This window comes from Odocoileus virginianus, chromosome 19, assembly GCF_023699985.2.
Source record: "Odocoileus virginianus isolate 20LAN1187 ecotype Illinois chromosome 19, Ovbor_1.2, whole genome shotgun sequence".
Taxonomy (NCBI): Eukaryota; Metazoa; Chordata; class Mammalia; order Artiodactyla; family Cervidae; genus Odocoileus; species Odocoileus virginianus.
Genome location: NC_069692.1, coordinates 45,189,900 through 45,204,028, shown reverse-complemented (window position 1 = coordinate 45,204,028; position 14,129 = coordinate 45,189,900). Strand labels below are relative to the sequence as shown.

Below are 14,129 nucleotides of genomic sequence, written 5' to 3'. Positions count from 1 at the left end.
CTCAAGCTCATTGAGTCAGTGAGGCCATCCAACCATCTCATTCTCTGTCATCACCTTCTCCTCCAGCCTTCAATCTTCCCCAGCATCACGGGCTTTTCCAATGAGTTGGCTCTTCGCATCAGGTACACAATTATTAGATATTACATATTATTATGATATACAACTATTATATATAATATATGTGCTGTGCGTGTTTAGTCACTCAGTCCTGTCAGACTCTCTGCAACCCCGTGGACTGCAGCCCGCCAGGCTCCTCTGTCCATGGGATTCTCCAGGCAAGAACACTGGAGTGGGTTACCATGCCCTCTTCCAGGGGATCTTCCGAGCCAGTGATCAGACCCAGGTTTTCCGTATTGCAGGCGGATTCTTTACCACCTGAGCCACCAGATGGTATATATATAACGTGGTTATATATAACATATAGTTATGGTTATATATAACATATATATATAGAGAGAGCATATAGTCCGTAACTTATAGATCTACTAAAGCAGAGCAGTTTCAAACTGCACAGCAGACAAGTGCAAGCGCACATGTTAAGAAGAGATACTTTTCTTCATTTGTTTCTGAAAAAGCCAAAGCCCCTGACTGCTGGAAACTGGTCTGACTCTCAGCTGGGCCATGCTGTTCTCCTGTTGGACAGAAACTCACAGAACATCAGACCAGGTCACCCTGACAGCATGCTGCTGCGGCTGCTGCTAAGTCGCTTCAGTCGTGTCCGACTCTGTGCGACCCCATAGACCGCAGCCCCCCAGGCTCCCGTCCCTGGGATTCTCCAGGCAGGAACACTGGAGTGGGTTGCCATTTCCTTCTCCAATGCATGACAGTGAAAAGCGAAAGTAAAGTCGCTCAGTCGTGTCCGACTTCCAGCAACCCCATGGACTGCAGCCCACCAGGCTCCTCCGTCCATGGGATTTTCCAGGCAAGAGCACTGGAGTGGGGTGCCACTGCCTTCTCCAGACAGCATGATAAATGAATCAAAACAAAAACACCATGCAACCCACAAAATATCCAACATCCCTAGTTCTCAGCTAAAACAAGTGATGGCTACTTCTTTACCAATCACAGCTGTATCCCCATTTTAAACCCCCGCCCCATAGATCAGATTTGTTCAGACAGTTTGTCATAGACTTGCCGTTGCTTTTTAACAGGACTCCATCCAGAGTGAGACCCTGCTTCCTTACATCCTCCCCAAAATTACTCAACCAAAGCCCAAATCCTATAATGTGTGTGATGCGTGTTTAGTGGCATCCAACTCTTTGTGACCCCATTGACTGTAGCTCACCAGGTTCTTCTGTCTGTGGGAATTTTCAGGCAAGAATACTGGAATGGGTTGCCGATTCCTCCTCCAGGGGATCTTTCCAACCCAGGGATCAAGCCTGCATCTCCTTCATCTCCTGCATTGGCAGGCATATTCCTTGCCACTGAGCCACCTGACAACCCCGATCCTGTAACAGCATCTCCCTGACATGCCATCCCTGAAGGGTCTCAGAGCTCCCCACCGCTGGGCGTCCTCCTTCCGTGCAAAAGGTCTGCAGAGCCTTTGGTTGAAGGGCATTAACATTGCCTAGTCCCTTAAAAAAATTGGCAATCCATGTTGGCAAACATATAACTCAGTTAATAAAAATATAAAACCAGTTAATCAGAAATACTCAAGCCCTCTGATTCTGCGCTTAAAAAAATCAAACTTGATGATATTTTTAAGACCTATGGGTGCATAGCTTTGTGATCCCCACCATGATGGACAGAGAAGAACAAAGGCAGAATCTTTTCTCAGAGGAGTTCACAAACTGGAGGTGAAGGCGGATATGCCACAGAGAAGGGGGCGGTGGATATCTGGAGAGGTGAAGGAGGGGACTGGTGGGCAGGTGGAGAAGTGGATATTGTGGGCTGAGTCCAAAAGTGAGAACAATGGCATCGTGGTTTGTGAGATGCCTCTAAACTGTTTTAAGAATAAAGAAATAGCTATAAAACAGAACCAACCTATTTCTCAGAGGAAGCATGTTGCAGAGAATGCTTGAAAAATGCCTAGCCTTTGCCTACCACACAGAAGATACTTGATATAAAATATTTCTATCATTAATTGTTATTTTTATAAAAAAGTGACTATTGCATTCTGAAATAGTGAAATGAAATGAAAAAAAAGAAAACCCCATAGTTCATCATCCTTCTATCATTAATTGCTATGTTTTAGAAAAGTGAATATTGCATTCTCATGAAATGAAAAATAGAAAAACATGAAAACCCCATAGTTCATCATCTGAACAGGCCACCTTGGTATCCAGAGCAATGCTTAGCACTGATTAAGCACATAACAAGCTCTGGCTCCTATCTTGGTTCTGCCACTATCTTGCTGTGTTCTTTTGGGACAGTTGTCATACCTCTTGAAAATACTGGTATCTCATCTGTTAAATAAGATAGTTAGATTAAATTATTCTTTAATATCCTTCCAACTACATTTTCTTCATCTTCCCTCGGCCCTTGGTAGGTTGCCTTTTGCTAAACTTGTTCTTCAGAATGTATGATAGACCACGTGTGTGTCTCTGTGTTTTTCTTTTGGCTTCTATCTCTCTATAGCCACACATACGTATCATGGCTTAGTAACTTCACAGAATGTGATACAATATACATGGGAAGTTAACTATCTTGACGTCTTCACGTGTGAATAGTAGAAACCACAGTTCAGGACATTTATTTCATTGGCATTGTGCAAAAACGTCTTGTGTGCTTAAATATCACCTACACTAAAATAGACTATAATGGAACTTAGAGGTATTTATGCTTATTTTCTAGGGTCTTCATTGAAATAAGACACTAGACAGTATTTTTTCTATTCCCCTTAGATGTTATGTTCATGGTCTTATCGGTCTTCTACAAAGGACTCACCTTCTCCTACAAAGGTCCATATAGGCTTATCTTCTCCTACAAAGGTCCCTCTAGTCAAAACTATGGTTTTTCCAGTAGTCATGTATGGATGTGAGAGTTGGACCATAAAGAAAACTGAGCACCAAAGAATTGATGCTTCTGAACTGTGGTGTTGGAGAAGACTCTTGAGAGTCCCTTGGACAGCAAGGAGATCCAACTAGTCCATCTTAAAGGAAGCTAGTCCTGAATATTCATTGGAAGGACTGAATATTTAATATTTTGGCCACCTTATGCAAAGAACTGACTAAATGGAAAAGACCCTGATGCTTGGAAAGACTGAAGGCAGGAGGAGTAGGGGATGACAGAGGATGAGATGGTTGGATGGTATTACTGACTCAATGTACATGAGTTTGAGCAAGCTCTGGAAATTGGTGATGGACAGGAAAGCCTGGCATGCTGCAGTCCACAGGGTCTCAAAGAGTCAGACATGACAGAGCAACTGAACTGATGGCTCAATCTTCTAAGTAGATTACCTACATCAGTGGTCCCCAACATTTTTGGCACCAAGGAATGATTTTATGAAAGACAGGTTTTCCACAGATGGGGTGGGGAGATGGTTTTGGGGTGATTCAAGTTCACTGCATTCATTGTGAACTTTATTTCTATTTTATTACATCAGCTCCATCTCATATCATCAGGCATTAGATCTTGGAGACTGGAGACCCTTGATCTATATAGAGTCTACATTTCTACATAGCATTGAGACTCTAGCGGGTTCTAGGATAATACAGGAAAAAGTCAGTACTCTTTCTTCCAATTTACAGATATACTATAACAAATGGTCAGAAAGTGTGTACAAAACCAACTAAATGTTTCCTGAATATTCAGAGAGATGATTATTTTATATCAAGTGACTTTTACTAACTCTCAGTTCACAAGGTACATTTCAGAAGCTCTATAATTATTTTTAAGTTTTCAGCAATTTTTTGTTAGACTTATCAGGAAGCCTTATGAGTTGGGAGTGAGATATATAAAGAACAAATGATAAACACCTGTCTTAGACGTAGGTCACCATCAAGCTGGAGTAGAAAATGGCAATCCACTCTGGTATTCTTGCCTGGAGAATCCTATGGACAGAGAAGCCTGGCGGGCTACAGTCCACAGGGTCACAAAGAGTCAGATATGACTGAAATGGCTTAGCACGCATGCATGCACCATCAAGACCCATTTCAGCACTGCAGGGAAGCCCTGTGGTGTTGACAGACTGGCCCTGCACTCTCCTTGGTGTATATAACTCTCCATTGTCACCTTTGATCCTTATTACCTAAATCGTACTGTTCTTTAGGACCTTCCTGATCCTTACAGATGTTTTTCCCTATGTGATCTTCCATACCTTCTATTGCCTTTACATTTTGAAATTTATTTTCTTTCCACTTGTCTCATTAAATAGCTAGCATTTATTGAGTACTATGTGTAAAAGGATACTGTTATGATTTTAATTCTTTGGATTTCCACAGTCTCCCTAGGAAGTAGGAAGTGTTGCTAATCCATTTTGTATATGAAAAGAACTGATGATAGAGTGGTTGGGATTCTAATCTAGCACAGTGTTAGAGTCTGGTGTTGAAGTCTCTGTTTTTAACAAACATGCCATCCTGTTTCTTTAAGAATTACCTTCTAAAAATATTCATTTCTACTTGCGAGTTTAGCTTTGCAAGTCAAGCTATATAACAAACAGGCTGATGGTAGACTGGAGGCATAGTGTCTGAAATTCTGGTGAGTGCCCACAGGTGAAGGATGCTGTCACAAGTTATGATGCTGTCAGCCATTGCCAACTACAGAAAACATTCCCAGGAGATATCATTTGAGTCTCAGACACTGAATCACTTGTGTTATTTTTTCTCAGTAAAGACAGAATTATCTATTAAGAGGTAACTTTTTTCCACCACATATAACTAATGATTTTATTCTGTTGTGGATGTCCTGCTTCTTCGAACTGTGTTCTTTTTTTTTTTTTTTAATTGAAGCATGCCTGCATGCGTCCTCAGTCATGTCCAACTCATTGCGATCTCAAGGACTGTAGCCCGCCAGGCTCCTCCACCCATGGAATTTTCTAGGCAGGAATATTGAAGTGGGTTGCCATTTTCTATTCCAGGAAACCTTCCCAGGGGTCAGAACTGTGTCTCTTGCATCTCCTGCATTGGCAGGTGGATTCTTTACCACTGGCACCAGCTGGGATCCACAACTGACTTACAATATTGTATTAGTTTCAGTTCAGTTCAGTCGCTTAGTCACGTCTGACTCTTTGCGAAACCATAGACTGCAGCATGCCAGGCTTCCCTGTCCATCACCAATTTCCGGAGCTTTTTGAAACTCACGTCCATCAAGTCAGTGATGCCATCCAACCATCTCATCCTCTGTCGTCCCCTTCCCCTCCTGCCATCAATCTTTCCCAGTATCAGAGTCTTTTCCAATCAGTCAGTTCTGAGCAACAAGTGGCCAAAGTATTGGAGTTTCAGCTTCAGCATCAGTTCTTTCAATGAATATTCAGGACTAATTTCCTTTAGGATGGACAGGTTCGATCTCCTTGCTGTCCAGGGGACTCTCAAGAGTCTTCTCCAATACTACAGTTCAAAAGCATCAATTCTTCGGTGCTCAGCTTTCTTTATAGTCCAACTCTCACATCCATACATGACCAATGGAAAAACCATAGCTTTGAGTAGACGGAACTTGGTTGGCAAAGTAATGTCTCTGCTTTTTAATATGCTGTCTAGGTTGGTCATAGCTTTTCTTCAAGGAGTAAGTGTCTTTTAATTTCATGGTTGCAATCACCATCTGCAGTGATTTTGGAGCCCCCAAAATAAAGTCTGACACTGTTTCCACTGTTTCCCCATCTATTTCCCATGAAGTGACGGGACCAGATGCCATAATCTTAGTTTTCTGAATGTAGAGTTTCAAGTCAACTTTTTCACTCTCCTCTTTCACTTTCATCAAGAGGCTCTTTAGTTCTTCTTCACTTTCTGCCATAAGGGTGGTGTCACCTGCATATCTGAGGTTATTGATATTTCTCCCAGCAATCTTGATTCCAGCTTGTGCTTCATCCAGCCCAGCATTTTGCATGATGCATTCTGCGTATAAGTTAAATAAGCAGGGTGACAATATACAGCCTTAATGTACTCCTTTCCCTATTTGGAACCAGTCTGCTGGTCCATGTCCGGTTCTAACTACTGCTTCTTATCCTGCACACAGATTTCTCAGGAGGCAGGTAAGGTGGTCTGGTATTCTCATCTCTTTAAGAATTTTCCACAGCTTGTTGTGATCCATCAACAGCTTTGGTGTAGTCAATAAAGCAGAAGTAGATGTTTTTCTGGAACTCTCTTGCTTTTTCAATGATCCAACAGGTGTTTGTTGTCAATTTGATCTCTGGTTCCTCTGCCTTTTCTAAATCCAGCTTGAACATCTGGAAGTTCTCAGTTCACATACTGTTGAAGCCTGGCTTGAAGAATTTTTAGCACTACTTTGTTAGCATGCGAGATAAGCGCAATTGTGTGGTAGTTTGAACATTTTTTGCCATTGCCTTTCTTTGGGATTGGAATGAAAACTAATCTTTTCTAGCCCTGTGGCCACTGCTGAGTTTTCCAAATTTGCTGGCATATTGAGTGCAGCACTTCCACAGCATCAGCTTTCAGGATTTGAAATAGCTCAACTGGAATTCTATCACCTCACTTACTTTGTTTGTAGTGATGCTTCCTAAGGCCCACTTGACTTCGCATTCCAGGATATGTGGCTCTAGGTGAGTGATCACACCATCGTGGTTATCTGAGTCATGAAGATCTTTTTTGTATAATTCTTCTATGTATTCTTGCCACCTCTTCTTAATATCTTCTGCCTCTGTTAGATCCATACCATTTCTGTCCTTCATTGTGCCCATCTTTGCATGAAATGTTCCCTTGGCATCTCTAATTTTCTTGAAGAGATCTCTAGCCTTTCCCATTCTGTTGTTTTCCTCTATTTCTTTGCATTGATCACTGAGGAAGGCTTTCTTATCTTTCCTTGCTGTTCTTTGGAACTCTGCATTCAAATGGGTACATCTTTCCTTTTCTCCTTTGCCTTTAGCTTCTCTTCTTTTCTCAGCTATTTCTAAGGCCTCCTCAGACAGCCATTTTGCCTTTTTGCATTTCTTTTTCTTGGGGATGGTCTTGATTCCTGTCTCCTGTACAATGTCTCAAACCTCCATCCATAGTTCTTCAGGCACTCTCTCTATCAGATCTAATCCCTGGGATCTATTTGTCACTTCCACTGTATAATCATAAGGGATTTAAGTCATACCTTAATGGTCTAGTGGTTTTCCCTATTTTCTTCAATTTAACTCTGAATTTTGCAATGAAGAGTTCATGATCTGAGCCACAGTCAGCTCCCAGTCTTGTTTTTGCTGACTGTATGGAGCTTCTCCATCTTTGGCTGCAAAGAATAAAATCAATCTGATTTTGGTATTGACCATCTGGTGAAGTCCCTGTGTATGTCTTTTCTTGTGTTGTTGGAAGAGGGTGTTTATTATGACCTGTGCATTCCCTTGGCAAAACTCTGTTAGCCTTTGTCCTGCTTCATTTTGTACTCCAAGGCCAAATTTGCCTGTTACTCCAGGTATCTCTTGACTTCCTACTTATACATTCCAGTCCCCTATAATGAAAAGGACATCTTTTTTTGGGTGTTAGGTCTAGAAGGTCTTCATAGAACCGTTCAATTTCAGCTTCTTCAGCATTACTGGTCAGGGCATAGACTTGGAGACTGAAGACGTGTAGATTCAATCTCATAACTGTGAGACTGAATGATTCTCCTTGGAAACTAACAGAGGTCATTCTATCGTTTTTCAGATTGCACCTAAGTCCTGCATTTCGGACTCTTTTGTTGACTGTGATGGCTACTCCATTTCTTCTAAGGGATTCCTGCCCACAGTAGTAGATATAATGGTCATCTGAGTTAAATTCACCCATTCCAGTCCATCTTAGTTCGCTGATTCCTAGAATGTCGACACTCACTCTTGCCATCTCCTGTTTAACCACTTCCAATTTGCCTTGATTCACGGACCTAACATTCCAGGTTCCTATGCAATATTGCTCTTTACTGCATCAGACTTTACTTCCATCACCAGTCACATCCACAGCTGGGCGCTGTTTTTGCTTTGGCTCCATCTCCTCATTCTTTGTGGAGTTATTTCTCCACTGATCTCCAGTAGCATATTGGGTACCTACCGACCTGGAGAGTTCATCTCTCAGTGTCCTATCGTTTTGCCTTTTCATGCTGTTCATGGGGTTCTCAAGGCAAGAATACTGAAGTGGTTTGCCATTCCCTTCTCCAGTGGACCACGTTTTATCAGAACTCTCCACCATGACCCGTCCATCTTTGGTGGCCCTACAAAGCATGGCTCATAGTTTCACTGAGTTTGACAAGGCTGTGGTCCATGTGATCAGTTTGGTTAGGTTTCTGTGATTGTGGTTTTCATTCTGTCTGCCCTCTGATGGAGAAGGATAAGAGGCTTATGGAAGCTTCCTGATGGGAGAGACTGACTGTGAGGGAAACTGGGTCTTGTTCTGATGGGCAGCGACATGCTCAGTAAATCTTCAATCCAGTTATCTGTAATGGTTTCAGGTGTACAATATTTGTGATTTGATGTTTTTATAGTTTATATTCCATACAATGTTGTTATAAAATATGGGCTACATTTCTTGTGCTTACATTATATCTTTTTAACTCATTTATTTTATATACAGTTAACATCATACTCAATGGTGAAAAGGTAAAAGCTTCTCCTCTAAGATCAGATAAGAATGTCCACTCTTAACACTTTTATTTAAAATGGTATTGGAAATCCTAATGACAGCAATCGGATAAGAAAAAGAGATAAAAGACATCTGAATTGGAAGGAAGGAGTAAACTACTTCCTGAATTGGAAGGAGTAAAACCACTTTTTTTGATGACATGATAATATATGTATAAAACCCTAAAGACTCCACCAAAAAAAAAAAAAAAAGCAACTATTAGAACTAACAACTGAACTAAGTATAAATGCAGGATACAAGATAAATATGCAGAAATCTGCTGTATTTCTACACACTAATAATGTAAGAGAAATCAAGAATGATCCCATTCGCAATCACATCAAAAGAATAAAATACTTAGGAACAACTTCAACTTCGGAGGTAAAAGACTTGTACTCTGAAAACTCCAAGACTTTGATGAAGCAAATTTAAGATGATACAAATAAATGGGAAGATATCCCACATTCATGACCGGAAAAATTAATACTGTTAAAATGTCCATGGCTACCCAAAGCAATCTAGATTCAATGCAATCCCTATCAAAATACTAATGACATTTTCACAGAACTAAAACAAATAATCCTAAAATTTATGTGGAAGCACAAAAGGCCCCCAGATCAAAGCAATCTTGAAAAAAAAAGAACAAATCTGGAGGTATAATCCTACCACACTCCAGATTATACTACAAGGTTACAGTAATCAAAATTGTATGACAGAAAAACAGATACACAGGTCAATGGAATAGAATAAACAGCCCAGAAATAAACACAGTCACATATGGTCAATTAGTCTACAACAAAGGAGGCAAGAATACACAATGGAGAAAAGGCAATCTCTTCAATAAGAGGCAACACTATTGACCAAAATAGCTGTTAGTTGTATCTGTATCACAAATTTAAAGAAGAACTAAGTTCATTGATATGTTATCAGCACCTGGTATAGTGCCTGATATGTAGTAAGCACTAAATAAATATCTGCTAAATAAATGCCAAAAATAGAGCATATTTTAAAGAAATGCAACTTTTCAGGCATTGTTTACTTACTTTTTTTCATTAGACTCCAACATTATCAATCATTGATTTTTTAAATCCATTTACTCTTTTCAAACTAAAACAAAACTTACCATTTTCATCTTGAACTTTGCCAATCCACAGCTCCCAACTGGTTACTTGCTTCTCACTCATCCTGGCATTTTGGAAAATTTGGTTACAAAATGATGTTAAAGAATATGTCTTTTTTTCTGACTGAGATAAGTATTTTTTTTATCTTCTTAATACCAGGTATTTCTAGATGAGAACTTTCTCCTCTCACTGGTACTTCTAAATTTCTTTTTCAAAAAAGCAAAACCTCTTTTAATCTTTCATGCAGTTGACTTTATCAACCACCACCATGGTTGATAGGAAGGTTTTATAAAATACAATCCCAATGCTATCCTTACACTTTATGGACTATTTTTTTTTTTCCTTTAGAGTTAGTTCTTTTGGAAAAGCTTTTCATATAACCCTATTTCCAAATGTGATGCTTCAGGATCTTAGCAAGTTTCTACTGTTCTATACATATTTCTCATAGAGATCATAGGTAATGACCACTAGTTTATTTACTAGACCCAATAACTTAGGAAAGGGTTAATACTGGCTTTTTCCCACACTGATATACATTCAATCAAAAGATAACATTTAAAAATACAATTATTTGATGATTTACACACTTTCATGTAGTTATCATGAGAAAATTCATTTTTCTTTTCCTTTTTGTTTCCCCCACAATCTTTCACACAGATTTAGTGCATAGCATGAAACTAATACTTACAATTAACTAAAAATTTTATTTTAATATACTTAACACTAAGGGATAGATTTTTCTGTCTTGTGTTTTTGACAAACAGTGGTATATATTAGCTTATATTAATAGTTCAAAATCAAGTTAAATGAAAAAACTAAGTTTTTTACAACTTTTATGAACAACTGAAATGTTTTTAATGTTCTTTTGTGTTCCTGAATGCACTGAAAACCATATGCAGATAATGAATTGAGTTTTCCATTTTCCACAGTGAAAAGATGGATTAACCACAAGTTCATTTTTATATGCTTTCTTCTATTTTCATAAGCTAGCTTTTAATCATAGAAGTATTCTATGGGCACAGCAACACATTTTAAAACAGTAGAGAAGATGTGAAATATAAAGTCTAAGACTCTTAATATTTTCCTGTGGCAGCCCCGCTACTCTGCCTCCCCAGAGAGAAACTTTGTTAACCTCTCCCGCTGACTTGATTCTCCTCATTGCTGTCATACTTCTATTTCTAGATTTATAAACCTTAGCCACTGTCTACTGATCCTCTGCAAAGAACCTGGAGGAAGTTATCACATTAATTTTCCTCTCACCTCTTTTTCTCAGTCAACTTCCCAAATATTTTTAGTTATACCTTTACTTCTATACTTGTAGGCTTTATAACAATCCACCAACCTGTATCTATATCTATCTAATCTATCGATCTGTCTCACCCTCCGCCGCCCTCTTCTGCAGAGGATGACATGGTTAGACAGCATCACTGACTCAATGGACATGAAGTGGAGCAAACTATATGAGAAAGTGGAGAATGGAGGGGCCTGGAGCGCTGCACCCTGCGGGGCTGCAAAGAGCTGGGCACAACTCAGCAACCGAACAACAATAAATCTATCTATCATCTATCTGTCCTTCAATCTATCTCTGTATTCTGTTACATAAACATATCTTCTGTGTTTTCCCTGAAGGATGATTTTAAAAATGAAACTCCAAATAGCATGTACAATATAAACATGTAAACATTATTCCCTGTAGAATCAAATATTATGGCAGAAGCCACAAATGATAACTCCATATCAACAAAGCCTTGCCATTCATAGGAGAAGCTTCCAAAAATCAAGGCCTCGTGAGTCTTCCTTAGATTTAATTGCCATCTTTCTGATTCTGAGTGACAGTGGTTATCAGTATTTTGTTTGCCGCACACCACCCTCATCCTGAAAAACTTGCTTTGCTCGCGTGTGCTATTTTCTTGGCAAATTAAAGTACAGGCTGTATACACAGTAGACTTTCTCAGTCCTGAAAATGTGTCTGAATATGTGCTTGAAAATAAATTGTAGTATAAATTTTTTTATTCAAACTCTCTTACTGTAAGAATTTTGAAAACGCTGCTCCGTTTTCTTTGGCACCTGTCGTTAGTAACGAGAAATCGCAGATCAAGCCGGCTCCCTTCTCTTGCGGGTGATTTGTTTCCTTCTCTGTTTTTATGAGTTTTCTCTTTATCCTTGAGGTTGTAAATTTTCAATAGGGTATATCTACAAAGGAAGGTTTTCTAATGCTGCTTGGCACTTGGTAGACCGAAGACTGAAAACAGAGGCATTTTCTTCTTTGATCTCTTTAATTATATTCTCCTACCTGCTGTCCCTCAGAAACCCTACTTCTAAGATGTTATGTTCTAGGTTGTGGGAAATTTTCTCTGCTCTATCATCCATATTGCTAGATCACAAGAAGTCAGATGTATACATTTAATAATTTATTAAATCCAAAGTTTATCTCTTAAGTCAATGATTTTACACATTTTTCCAATTTTTTTTCTTTATTGCTCCTTTCTAAAAAGCAGTGTGTTTTTATATACGTGCAGACTCCTGAATTTTGCAGAGAATAGACTTCTTAAGAAGTTAACTTCTGCTATCTGAATTATCCTGGTTTTCTCCAATGCCAATTATTCTGTTTGTTTACTTTGGTGTTTCTTTTTCATGCTATAGATTTCCTTTGAACATCTGGAGACCCTTGGTGATTAAATCATGTTAGATAAAGGACTTTGTTGTTTAGTATGAATGACTGGAAAGGGTTTTCTCAGAGATTGGTAAATCCATTTTCTTACTGGATCCTTCCTTTGATTAGGTATGTTTTGTCCTCACTCAGCTGTGGGTTTTTCCAAAGTTCCACACTCCCTCCAAACTGCCTGATAAAAATAGTTTTAACAAATCTAATAAACAAATTTTGTTGGAAATATTTCCAACAACTATTTTATGAACTAATATTTGAACACTGGAAGGCAAATTAAAAACAATAAATATTTTCCCAGTGAAAAAACATTCACACATCTTACCTCTTGTTCCATTTCCAGAGATTATAAAGGTGAACCCACTGGGGCTGGCTTGAGAAGAGGGAATCTCATTCCAGAAGGAACTGTCTGAGGGATCCTAAGAATTTCTAAACGTGGGAAAGGAGGAAATAAATCACTGGTTGCAAAAAAATTTAAAAATACAACCAACAAATACAATTTAAAATTTTCATCAGAATTCACACCATTCATCTTCTAATAAACTATATTTGACTTCTCTATGTTTAGATTTCAGTGATACCTTCCAAAGTGAAGACCTATTTTCTACACAAACCAAAATACAAGCAAAAAATAACTCCTTAAGTGACAATGTGATCAGTGCTGTTTATTAGGGTCTTAATAACTTCCTTAATTAAGTCACTACACTCAAAATTTCCTCTATCTTATCTCCCTCTACCGGAGGGAATGTTCCCTCTTTTAAAGCTTCTGCTCCTGCAACAAGTCCAATAATTAGCTTTATGTATTATTTCTACACTGAGAAAATGAGCTAACCTTAGTCTTGTGTTGAAGGACCCTGTCTGTCTCACAGATTTGCATTTGTGTGTGTGATACTTTATTTTTTTACAAAAATATTAAACACAGAATACCCCAAAAGGCACAGCTTCAGTGTAACTGTGAAACCATGAAAACAATAGCATAAATGTGAAGGCTAGGCTTGGAAATAAAGGAGAGGTTTAGGAGGAACAGAGTGAGAATTGCACGGAAGAAGGCATCGACCAAGGGACGCTTCTACAACTGATCACATGCAGTCAGGTACCCGTTGCTTCCCAGCACTGATGAAAGCTTTTGCATGAAACAGTAACAGCCAGTTAAGGAGACAGGAACTGCTCACGCCCTGTCCACACAGAGCGTCACCAAAGCTCAGCAGCATGTGAGCATGCGCACACACACACACATGGGTGCAATGCAGAACGCGTGTAGAGAAGATGCTGTCTATCTAGAGATTCAGTTTTATTGACGTTCCATCCCAACAGTTCAGAGGTCTCCCCTTCCTCTGAGAATCCCCAAGGAAATTGGCAGAGAAAAGCCCATTAGCGGGGCCTCGGCCAATGACCAGGAAGGGTCAAGTAAGCCAGGCTTCCAATGAACCAGACTGTAAATCAGAATGGACCCCAAATCCTACTGACTTAGGAATCACACTTGTCCAAGGAAGACACTTGCAGATGAGAGAAATCTACAGTTAGCAATGACTCTTTAATCTTTTCCCCCAATTACCAATGAAAGAAATGTAGAGAGTCTTATATGAAGAGTTGTTAAAGTGGGAGGGATGAACTCATGTGAGCTAACAAAACCTTTCTTCTTTTCCTCAATGTTTAGGCCCT

The 14,129-nt window shown here is 39.3% G+C and overlaps 1 protein-coding gene and 1 non-coding gene across 2 annotated transcripts in view; one reads left to right on the top strand and one right to left on the bottom strand.

Annotated features, from left to right (window-relative positions):
• The window catches only part of LOC110128392 (uncharacterized), a 323,980-nt gene that overhangs the window by 81,615 nt on the left and 228,236 nt on the right, over positions 1-14,129 (bottom strand). Inside the window, exons 6-7 of the mRNA XM_070450232.1 lie at positions 12,793-12,896; positions 9,805-9,866 (exon numbers count right to left, since the gene is read on the bottom strand). The gene's annotated coding sequence lies outside the window, so the exon portion shown is untranslated. The remainder of the gene's footprint in view (positions 1-9,804; positions 9,867-12,792; positions 12,897-14,129) is intronic.
• Positions 12,763-12,885, top strand: LOC139029753 (small nucleolar RNA SNORD22). The gene has a single exon (XR_011481955.1). It is a non-coding gene; the product is annotated as a small nucleolar RNA SNORD22 (small nucleolar RNA).